The 12027-nt window shown below is 47.4% G+C and overlaps 1 protein-coding gene across 1 annotated transcript in view; it reads left to right on the forward strand.

The window, feature by feature from the left end:
• The window catches only part of LOC138663404 (oocyte zinc finger protein XlCOF22-like), a 105610-nt gene that overhangs the window by 19374 nt on the left and 74209 nt on the right, over positions 1-12027 (forward strand). The window lies entirely within an intron of this gene.

A 12027-nucleotide genomic window follows, 5' to 3' on the forward strand; every position in this document is an offset into this window, starting at 1 on the left:
ATAAACATTCATTACAAATAAAGAAGCAGGGCGCGTCCGAGGGTGAGTATATACCTAATAAGAATATAATCACCCTCGAACGCGCCCTGCTTCTTTCCGACAGCCTTCCTTCCTAAGAATCAGCCCTTCCGTGGTGTAGAGAGAGGGTTTGTTACACTCCAAGGTGTTCCCCAGGTTGCCTTTCCTGAGCTTCGATCTTCCGGCTCTCGTTTAGTAGTTGTTGGAAACTACGCTGCATTAGGCCTACAAATTGGGTATGGGGTGTAGAGAGATGGTGTGTTCCACTCCAAGGTGTTCTCCAGGTTGCCTTTCCTGAGCTTCGATCTTCCGGCTCTCGTTTAGTAGTTGTTGGAAACTACGCTGCATTAGGCCTACAAATTGGGTATGGGGTGTAGAGAGATGGTGTGTTCCACTGTAGAGAGATGGTGTGTTCCACTCCAAGGTGTTCCCCAGGTTTCCTCGCCAATGCTTCGATCATCATGCTCTCGTTTAGTAGTTGTTGGAAACTACGCTGCATTAGGCCTACAAATTGGGTATGGGGTGTAGAGAGATGGTGTGTTCCACTCCAAGGTGTTCCCCAGGTTTCCTCGCCAATGCTTCGATCATCATGCTCTCGTTTAGTAGTTGTTGGAAACTACGCTGCATTGGGCCTACAAATTGGGTATGGGGTGTAGAGAGATGGTGTGTTCCACTCCAAGGTGTTCCCCAGGTTGCCTTTCCTGAGCTTCGATCTTCCGGCTCTCGTTTAGTAGTTGTTGGAAACTACGCTGCATTAGGCCTACAAATTGGGTATGGGGTGTAGAGAGATGGTGTGATCCACTCCAAGGTGTTCTCCAGGTTGCCTTTCCTGAGCTTCGATCTTCCGGCTCTCGTTTAGTAGTTGTTGGAAACTACGCTGCATTAGGCCTACAAATTGGGTATGGGGTGTAGAGAGATGGTGTGTTCCACTGTAGAGAGATGGTGTGTTCCACTCCAAGGTGTTCCCCAGGTTTCCTCGCCAATGCTTCGATCATCATGCTCTCGTTTAGTAGTTGTTGGAAACTACGCTGCATTGGGCCTACAAATTGGGTATGGGGTGTAGAGAGATGGTGTGTTCCACTCCAAGGTGTTCCCCAGGTTGCCTTTCCTGAGCTTCGATCTTCCGGCTCTCGTTTAGTAGTTGTTGGAAACTACGCTGCATTAGGCCTACAAATTGGGTATGGGGTGTAGAGAGATGGTGTGTTCCACTGTAGAGAGATGGTGTGTTCCACTCCAAGGTGTTCCCCAGGTTTCCTCGCCAATGCTTCGATCATCATGCTCTCGTTTAGTAGTTGTTGGAAACTACGCTGCATTAGGCCTACAAATTGGGTATGGGGTGTAGAGAGATGGTGTGTTCCACTCCTCCAAGGTGTTCCCCAGGTTTCCTCGCCAATGCTTCGATCATCATGCTCTTGTTTAGTAGTTGTTGGAAACTACGCTGCATTGGGCCTACAAATTGGGTATGGGGTGTAGAGAGATGGTGTGTTCCACTCCAAGGTGTTCCCCAGGTTGCCTTTCCTGAGCTTCGATCTTCCGGCTCTCGTTTAGTAGTTGTTGGAAACTATGCTGCATTAGGCCTACAAATTGGGTATGGGGTGTAGAGAGATGGTGTGTTCCACTCCAAGGTGTTCTCCAGGTTGCCTTTCCTGAGCTTCGATCTTCCGGCTCTCGTTTAGTAGTTGTTGGAAACTATGCTGCATTAGGCCTACAAATTGGGTATGGGGTGTAGAGAGATGGTGTGTTCCACTGTAGAGAGATGGTGTGTTCCACTCCAAGGTGTTCCCCAGGTTTCCTCGCCAATGCTTCGATCATCATGCTCTCGTTTAGTAGTTGTTGGAAACTACGCTGCATTAGGCCTACAAATTGGGTATGGGGTGTAGAGAGATGGTGTGTTCCACTCCAAGGTGTTCTCCAGGTTGCCTTTCCTGAGCTTCGATCTTCCGGCTCTCGTTTAGTAGTTGTTGGAAACTATGCTGCATTAGGCCTACAAATTGGGTATGGGGTGTAGAGAGATGGTGTGTTCCACTGTAGAGAGATGGTGTGTTCCACTCCAAGGTGTTCCCCAGGTTTCCTCGCCAATGCTTCGATCATCATGCTCTCGTTTAGTAGTTGTTGGAAACTACGCTGCATTGGGCCTACAAATTGGGTATGGGGTGTAGAGAGATGGTGTGTTCCACTCCAAGGTGTTCCCCAGGTTTCCTCGCCAATGCTTCGATCATCATGCTCTCGTTTAGTAGTTGTTGGAAACTACGCTGCATTGGGCCTACAAATTGGGTATGGGGTGTAGAGAGATGGTGTGTTCCACTCCAAGGTGTTCCCCAGGTTGCCTTTCCTGAGCTTCGATCTTCCGGCTCTCGTTTAGTAGTTGTTGGAAACTACGCTGCATTAGGCCTACAAATTGGGTATGGGGTGTAGAGAGATGGTGTGTTCTACTCCAAGGTGTTCTCCAGGTTGCCTTTCCTGAGCTTCGATCTTCCGGCTCTCGTTTAGTAGTTGTTGGAAACTACGCTGCATTAGGCCTACAAATTGGGTATGGGGTGTAGAGAGATGGTGTGTTCCACTGTAGAGAGATGGTGTGTTCCACTCCAAGGTGTTCCCCAGGTTTCCTCGCCAATGCTTCGATCATCATGCTCTCGTTTAGTAGTTGTTGGAAACTACGCTGCATTAGGCCTACAAATTGGGTATGGGGTGTAGAGAGATGGTGTGTTCCACTCCAAGGTGTTCCCCAGGTTGCCTTTCCTGAGCTTCGATCTTCCGGCTCTCGTTTAGTAGTTGTTGGAAACTACGCTGCATTAGGCCTACAAATTGGGTATGGGGTGTAGAGAGATGGTGTGTTCTACTCCAAGGTGTTCTCCAGGTTGCCTTTCCTGAGCTTCGATCTTCCGGCTCTCGTTTAGTAGTTGTTGGAAACTACGCTGCATTAGGCCTACAAATTGGGTATGGGGTGTAGAGAGATGGTGTGTTCCACTGTAGAGAGATGGTGTGTTCCACTCCAAGGTGTTCCCCAGGTTTCCTCGCCAATGCTTCGATCATCATGCTCTCGTTTAGTAGTTGTTGGAAACTACGCTGCATTAGGCCTACAAATTGGGTATGGGGTGTAGAGAGATGGTGTGTTCCACTCCAAGGTGTTCTCCAGGTTGCCTTTCCTGAACTTCTATCTTCAGGCTCTCATTAAATTGTGGTTAAACGGAACAACTGCATTTGGCGTACTAGTTGGTTTGGGGCCTACTATCGGTGTCTGCCGCTCCTTGCTGTTCTCCTGGTTTCCTGTCCTGAAATTCCGTTTTCAGGCGCTCGTTAAGTAGTTGTTAATGTTAGACTGCATTTGGCCTACTAGTTGGGTTGGGGCCTACTATCGGTGTCTGCCACTCCTTGCTGTTCTCCTCCACTGAACAAAGCTGTGCCGCCTGTTTACTACTGTTGCCAATTTTGAACTGCATTTCGACTACTTACTGATTTGGGCCTACTCTCTGTGTCAGCCTCTCATTCCAGTTGTCCTCCACTGCAATGCCCCCTGATTAGTCCTGTGTTACCAATTTTGAACTGCATTTAGCCCACTTTATTCTTTGGGCCTATATCTGTGTTTCCTCCTCATCCTGCCCATTGCCCAGCCAGTGATAGATGAGTCTGCTGGTACATTGACCCATAACGCAACATTTCCCGTGCACGCTACACTGCAAGATTGTGACCCTGCTGAAAGTCAGGTCCCCCTTCCCGCATACCATACCACCTTACACGGGGACAAACAGGAAGGTGCAGATGAAAGTGCAGGTTCCTTCATCAGGTGGGGGGAGGAATACTAGTTGGCGACGTCACTGGCACAGGGCCTCTCATAGTACGCAAAAGTGTTGCTGCCGGTGGGAGGCGCCCCCGCCGTGCAAACACCGCTGTACTTTGAGGGGCCCTGTGCCAGTGCCAATGCCAACGAGTGGGCCCCCCCTGCTTGCTCAGGTTCACAGCACTTGCAAAGTTGAAATACTTACCTCTCCCTGCTCCACTGCCGTGACGTGGTCCAGATTTCCTGGGCCCACTAATTACTTGAACCAGCCCTACCCACCACAACTTTAGCCAAATGAACCCCAATTTCAAATGCCTTCCAATTATTATAAGGTAAATTACGCTTGACAAGCTTCATTAAGAAGAATGGATGGTTTTGACATTAAAATGGGCACTCTAGGTGTTTTCCTGGCCCCCACTCACTGCCGACTATGCTGCCCCATTGACTTGCATTGGGTTTCGTGTTTCGGTCGATCCCGACTTTACGTCATAATCGGCCGATTTCACTCGACCCGACTTTTGAGATAGTCGGGTTTCGCGAAACCCGGCTCGACTCTAAAAAGGTCAAGGTCGCTCAACTCTTGTAGGGTTGAGCGAAACGGGTCGTTCATTTTCAAAAGTCGCCGACTTTTGGCAAAGTCGGGTTTCATGAAACCCGATCCGACCCCTGTGCGGGGTCAGCCATGCGGTACGCGACTTTCGCGCCAAAGTCGCGTTTCAATGACGCGAAAAGCGCCATTTCTCAGCCAATGAAGGTAAACGCAGAGTGTGGGCAGCGTGATGACATAGGTCCTGGTCCCCACCATCTTAGAGAAGGGCATTGCAGTGATTGGCTTGCTGTCTGCGGCGTCACAGGGGCTATAAAGGGGAGTTCCCGCCGACCGCCATGTTACTGCTGCTGATCTGAGCTTAGGGAGAGGTTGCTGCCGCTTCGTCAGAAGCAGGGATAGCGTTAGGCAGGGTCCATTAACCACCAAACCGCTTGTGCTGTAGCGATTTCCACTGCCCAACACCACCTTCGGTGTGCAGGGACAGTGGAAGCTACATTTTTTTTTTTTCCCCCTCAGCGCTGTAGCTCATTGGGCTGCCCTAGAAGGCTCCCTGATAGCTGCATTGCTGTGTGTACGCCGCTGTGCAAACCAACTGCTTTTTTCAAAGCACAAATCCTCTTGTTCCTTCCTTTCTGCACAGCTATCTTTTTTGTTTGTACACACTTTTTATTTAATTTGTGCATCAGTCCACTCCTTATTGCTGCCTGCCATACCTGGCTGAGATTACTGCAGGGAGATAGTAATTGAAGGACACTCCCTGTTTTTTTTTTTTTTGTGGGAGATTAAGATTGACATTTCTGCTAGAGTGCCATCCCTGTCTGTGTCATCTCTCACTCAGTGGGCCATAGAAAGCCTATTTATTTTTTTGCTTTATTTGGGTTCTAAAATCTACCTGAAAAAATCACTACATCAATCAGTGGGAGAAAAATATTGGCCTCAGGGCTTGTGTGCCACTCTTGACTCCTGTGTGTGCCATCTCTCACTCAGTGGGCCATAGAAAGCCTATTTATTTTTTTGCTTGATTTGGGTTCTAAAATCTACCTGAAAAAATCACTACATCAATCAGTGGGAGAAAAATATTGGCCTCAGGGCTTGTGTGCCACTCCTGACTCCTGTGTGCATCATCACTCACTCAGTAGGCCATAGAAAGCCCTTTTTTTTTTTTTTTTGCTTTATTTGGGTTCTAAATTCTACCTGAAAAAATCAATAAATCAATCAGTGGGAGATTAATATTGGCCTTTGGGCTTGTGTGCCAGTCCTAAGCGTGCCATCTCTCTCTCTCAGATAGTGGGCCATAGAAAGCCTATTTTTTTTTTTTTATTGGGTTTATAAATTTTCCCTGGAACCAAAAAAAAAAAAGTGGGAGATTAATATTGGCCTCTGAGCTTGTGTGCCAGTCCTGAGCGTGCCATCTCTCTCACAAATAGTGGGCCATAGAAAGCCTATTTATTTATTTTTTTTTTGTTTTATAAATTCTCCCTTAAAAAAAAAAGGGAGATTAATATTGGCCTTTGGGCTTGTGTGCCAGTCCTAAGCGTGCCATCTCTCTCTGTCTCTCAGATAGTGGGCCATAGAAAGCCTATTTATTATTTTTTTTATTGGGTTTATACATTTTCCCTGGAACAAAAAAAAAAAAGTGGGAGATAAATATTGGCCTCTGGGCTTGTGTGCCACTCCTGACTCCTGTGTGCGTCATCTCTCACTCAGTGGGCCATAGAAAGCCTTTTTTTGTTTTATTTGTTTTCTAAATTCTCCCTGAAAAAATCATTTTATTCTACTACTTTTTTTTCCTAAAGTCTCCCTGAAAAAAAACCAAAAAAAAACAAATCAGTGGGAGATTAATATTGCCCTTTCTGCTTATGTGCCAGTCTTGACTCCTGGGTGTGCCATCTCTCTCTCTTTCTCCAATTGTGGGCCATAGAAAGCCTATTATTTTTTTAGCTTGATTTGGGTTCCAAAATCTACCTGAAAAAATCACTACATCAATCAGTGGGAGATAAATATTGGCCTCTGGGCTTGTGTGCCACTCCTGACTCCTGTGTGCGTCATCTCTCACTCAGTGGGCCATAGAAAGCCTTTTTTTGTTTTATTTGTTTTCTAAATTCTCCCTGAAAAAATCATTTTATTTTATTTGGTTTCTAAATTCTTCCTGAAAAAATCATTTTATTCTATTATTTTTTTTTCCTAAAGTCTCCCTGAAAAAAAAAAACAAAAAAACAAATCAGTGGGAGATTAATATTGCCCTTTCTGCTTGTGTGCCAGTCTTGACTCCTGGGTGTGCCATCTCTCTCTCTCTCTCCAATTGTGGGCCATAGAAAGCCTATTATTTTTTTTAGCTTGATTTGGGTTCCAAAATCTACCTGAAAAAATCACTACATCAATCAGTGGGAGATAAATATTGGCCTCTGGGCTTGTGTGCCACTCCTGACTCCTGTGTGCGTCATCTCTCACTCAGTGGGCCATAGAAAGCCTTTTTTTGTTTTATTTGTTTTCTAAATTCTCCCTGAAAAAATCATTTTATTTTCTTTGGTTTCTAAATTCTTCCTGAAAAAATCATTTTATTCTATTTTTTTTTTTCCTAAAGTCTCCCTGAAAAAAAAACAAAAAAAAAACAAATCAGTGGGAGATTAATATTGCCCTTTCTGCTTGTGTGCCAGTCTTGACTCCTGGGTGTGCCATCTCTCTCTCTCTCTCTCCAATTGTGGGCCATAGAAAGCCTATTATTTTTTTTAGCTTGATTTGGGTTCCAAAATCTACCTGAAAAAATCACTACATCAATCAGTGGGAGATAAATATTGGCCTCTGGGCTTGTGTGCCACTCCTGACTCCTGTGTGCGTCATCTCTCACTCAGTGGGCCATAGAAAGCCTTTTTTTGCTTAATTTGTTTTCTAAATTATCCCTGAAAAAATCATTTTATTTTATTTGGTTTCTAAATTCTTCCTGAAAAAATCATTTTATTCTATTATTTTTTTTTCCTAAAGTCTCCCTTAAAAAAAAAAAAAAAATCAAATCAGTGGGAGATTAATATTTACATTTGTGCTTCAGTGACAGTCCTGCGTGTGTGGCATCTCTCTCATTTGTTGCCACCAACAACAGAGTGTGTAACATTGTGGCTGATTTTCGTTGTGGTCTCACCCACCTGTAAAGGGGTAGCTAAATCATACTGAAGTTATAGCTCACCGTGTAATTTGTGTGACAGCAACAAATACCGTTAGTTTGTTTACGTTTTTAAAACAATGAGGAAGTATGGTGGAAGAGGTCGTGGCCGGGGGCGTTCATTGTCAGCTGGTAATGAGGGTAGTGGTAGTGGTGGAGCATCAGCTGGTCGTGGGAAAAAAAATATTGCACCTAAGTCTGGAGCTGTGGAGCCAGGTTCGTCGTCTGGCTACACAAGGCCTCGAACGCTCCCTTTTCTGGGAGTAGGAAAACCGCTTTTAAAGCCGGAGCAGCAAGAGCAAGTTTTGGCTTATCTTGCTGACTCAGCCTCTAGCTCTTTTGCCTCCTCTCGTGAAACTGGTAAATGTCAAAGCAGCGCGTCGTTAGTGGATGTTCACGGTCAGGGACAAGTCGCTTCCTTGTCCTCTTCAGCAAAAACAACAACAGAGAAGAATGCAGCAGGTGACACAACGGGTTACTCCATGGAGCTCTTTACACATACCGTCCCTGGCTTAGAAAGTGAAGCAGTTAACAGTCCATGCCCATTACAAGTTGAATCTGACATGGAGTGCACTGATGCACAGCCACAGCCAGACTACTATGCTGGTCCTTTGACTCAGACCACAACATTGCCCTCGCAGGGTGCTGATCAAGAATCAGACCCTGATGAGACTATGTTGCCCCATCATGAACGCTATACCACCGACCGACACTGTGACACAGACGAAGTTGCACACGAGCTACAAGAAGAGGTAATAGATGACCCAGTTCTTGACCCCGATTGGCAGCCATTGGGGGAACAGGGTGCAGGCGGCAGCAGTTCTGAAGCGGAGGAGGAGGGGCCGCAGCAGGCATCAACATCGCAACAGGTTCCATCTGCCGGGCCCATATCTTGCCCAAAACGCGTGGCAAAGCCAAAACCTGTTGGAGGACAGCGTGGCCATCCGGTTAAAGCTCAGTCTGCAATGCCTGAAAAGGTATCCGATGCTAGAAAGAGTGCAGTCTGGCATTTTTTTAAACAACATCCAATTGATCAGCGCAAAGTCATCTGTCAAAAATGTTCAACTACCTTAAGCAGAGGACAGAATCTGAAAAGTCTCAATACAAGTTGCATGCATAGACATTTAACCACCATGCATTTGCAAGCCTGGACTAACTACCAAACGTCCCTTAAGGTTGTAGCACCCTCGGCCAATGAAGCTAGTCAGCAACGCAACATCCCTTCCGGCAGTGTAGGGCCACCATTTTCCGCACCACCTGCAGTATCTGTGCAGGTTTCTTTGCCAGGCCAAAGCAGTCAGGGTCAGGGATTCACCAGTTTCGTAGTAGGAAACACTGCATCTAGGGCACCGGCGGCAACAATACCATCTCCCACCGTCTCTCAGTCTGCCATGTCCACCGGCACCCCCGCTAGTTCCACGATCTCCAGCTCTCCAGTCCAGCTCACCCTACATGAGACTATGGTTAGAAAAAGGAAGTACTTAGCCTCGCATCCGCGTACACAGGGTTTGAACGCACACATAGCTAGACTAATCTCGTTAGAGATGATGCCCTACCGGTTAGTTGAAAGCGAAGCTTTCAAAGCCCTGATGGACTATGCTGTACCACGCTACGAGCTACCCAGTCGACACTTTTTTTCCAGAAAAGCCATCCCAGCCCTCCACCAGCATGTTAAAGAGCGCATCGTCCATGCACTCAGGCAATCTGTGAGCACAAAGGTGCACCTGACAACAGATGCATGGACCAGTAGGCATGGCCAGGGACGTTACGTGTCCATCACGGCACACTGGGTAAATGTGGTGGATGCAGGGTCCACAGGGGACAGCAAGTTTGGGACAGTTCTGCCTAGCCCACGGTCTAGGAAACAATTGGCTGTAGCCGTTCGCACCCCCTCCTCCTCCTCTTCGTCCTCCTGCAGAAGCGAGAGCTCGTCCACAGACCGCAGTCGCACAACCACTCCATCCGCAGCTGCCACTGTTGCACACCAGGTCTCCCATTATGGGGCAGCTACTGGCAAACGTCAGCAGGCTGTATTGGCTATGAAGTGTTTGGGCGACAACAGACACACCGCGGAAGTTCTGTCCGAGTTCTTGCAGAAAGAAACGCAGTCGTGGCTGGGCACTGTAGATCTTGAGGCAGGCAAGGTAGTGAGTGATAACGGAAGGAATTTCATGGCTGCCATCTCCCTTTCCCAACTGAAACACATTCCTTGCCTGGCTCACACCTTAAACCTGGTGGTGCAGTGCTTCCTGAAAAGTTATCCGGGGTTATCCGACCTGCTCCTCAAAGTGCGTGGACTTTGCTCACATATCCGCCGTTCGCCCGTACACTCCAGCCGTATGCAGACCTATCAGCGTTCTTTGAACCTTCCCCAGCATCGCCTAATCATAGACGTTGCAACAAGGTGGAACTCAACACTGCACATGCTTCAGAGACTGTGTGAACAGAGGCGGGCTGTTATGTTTTTGTGGGAGGATACACATACACGGGCAGGCAGTAGGATGGCAGACATGGAGTTGTCAGGTGTGCAGTGGTCGAAGATTCAAGACATGTGTCAAGTCCTTCAGTGTTTTGAGGAATGCACACGGCTGGTTAGTGCAGACAACACCATAATAAGCATGAGCATCCCCCTAATGCGTCTGCTGATGCAAAGTTTGACGCACATAAAGGATCAGGCGTCTGCAGCTGAGGAAGAGGAAAGCCTTGATGACAGTCAGCCATTGTCTGGCCAGGGCAGTGTACAGGACGAGGTAGCGGGCGAAGAGGAGGAGGAGGACGAGGAGGATGATGGGGATGATTATATTTTTAATGAGGAAGCTTTTCCGGGGCCACTGGAAATTGGTGGCGCGGCAAGGCCGGGTTCTGGTTTTTTGAGGGACACAAGTGACGTGGATTTGCCTGAAACTGCCCCTCAACCAAGCACAACCGCAGATTTGAGAACTGGAACTTTGGCCCACATGGCGGATTATGCCTTACGTATCCTCAAAAGGGACACACGCATAACTAAAATGATGAATAATGACGATTACTGGTTGGCCTGCCTCCTTGATCCTCGCTATAAAGGCAAATTGCAAAATATAATGCCACATGAGAACTTGGAACTAATATTAGCAACCAAACAATCAACTCTTGTTGACCGTTTGCTTCTGGCATTCCCTGCACACAGCGCCCGTGATCGTTCTCACACGAGCTGCAGGGGCCAGCAGACCAGAGGAGTTAGAGGGGCAGAAATCAGAAGTGGCGTTGGCCAGACGGGTTTTCTGACCAGGTTGTGGAGTGATTTTGCTATGACCGCAGACAGGACAGGTACTGCAGCATCAATTCAAAGTGACAGGAGACAACATTTGTCCAGTATGGTTACAAACTATTTTTCATCCCTTATCGATGTTCTCCCTCAACCGTCATTCCCATTTGATTACTGGGCATCAAAATTAGACACCTGGCCAGAATTGGCAGAATATGCATTGCAGGAGCTTGCTTGCCCGGCAGCTAGTGTCCTATCAGAAAGAGTATTCAGTGCTGCAGGTTCAATACTAACAGAAAAAAGGACTCGTCTGGCTACCCAAAATGTAGATGATCTAACCTTCATTAAAATGAACCACAACTGGATTTCGAAATCTTTTGCCCCACCTTGCCCGGCTGACACCTAGCTTTCCTATGAAAAGGTCTTGCCTGTGGACTATTCTGAATGCCTTTTCCAATCTCGTAATTTTCTGCACCTGATTGTCCAGCATACGACATGTTTACACCTCACTAAATGGCCAAACTCCCCACACGGGGCCGTGGTATCGACACTTGGCGACAGCACCCGTGAGAGTGCAGTTTGTCTGAAGAGGTGGGTGAGCCCGCTTTTGGTCGACGGCACTGCCACTGGGTCCCTCCATTACAATAAAGTGTCTCTGGCGGTGGTGGTGCGCACCCAACGTCAGACACACCGTTGTAATTATTATTATTATTATACATTTTTATAGCGCCATTTATTCCATGGCGCTTTACATGTGAATACGGGGCAAATATAGACAAATACATTAAACATGAGCAGATAACAAGGCAAGCGAGTACATAAGGAGGGAGGACCCTGCCCGCGAGGGCTCACAGTCTGCAGGGGGTGGGTGAGGATACTTGTAATATGAGGGGCCCTGGGCCTGTACCGCCGGCCACAAGACAGTTTCCCCCCCCCCAGCTCAAACAGTGCTCTACCACTTGCAAAATTATCTCACAGCTCCACCAATGTTTAGTCTATGCGCTGACATCCTTCAATGCCTGCCACTGACAATACCATTGTATTGACATTATTGTTATGTTAGGCCTTCGATGCCTGTCTGTGGTCACTCCTTCCACTAGGCCTCCACTGACCACACCACTGCTGCCCGTGTACCCCTGGAACCAATTTAAAATTGCCTACAGCCATGTGTTATCATTTTAGACCTTCGATGCCTGTCTGCGGTCACTCCTTCCACTAGGCCTCCACTGACCACACCACTGCTGCCCGTGTACCCCTGGAACCAATTTAAAATTGCCTAC

The sequence above is a fragment of the Ranitomeya imitator genome, chromosome 2 (genome assembly GCF_032444005.1).
Source record: "Ranitomeya imitator isolate aRanImi1 chromosome 2, aRanImi1.pri, whole genome shotgun sequence".
Taxonomy (NCBI): domain Eukaryota; kingdom Metazoa; phylum Chordata; class Amphibia; order Anura; family Dendrobatidae; genus Ranitomeya; species Ranitomeya imitator.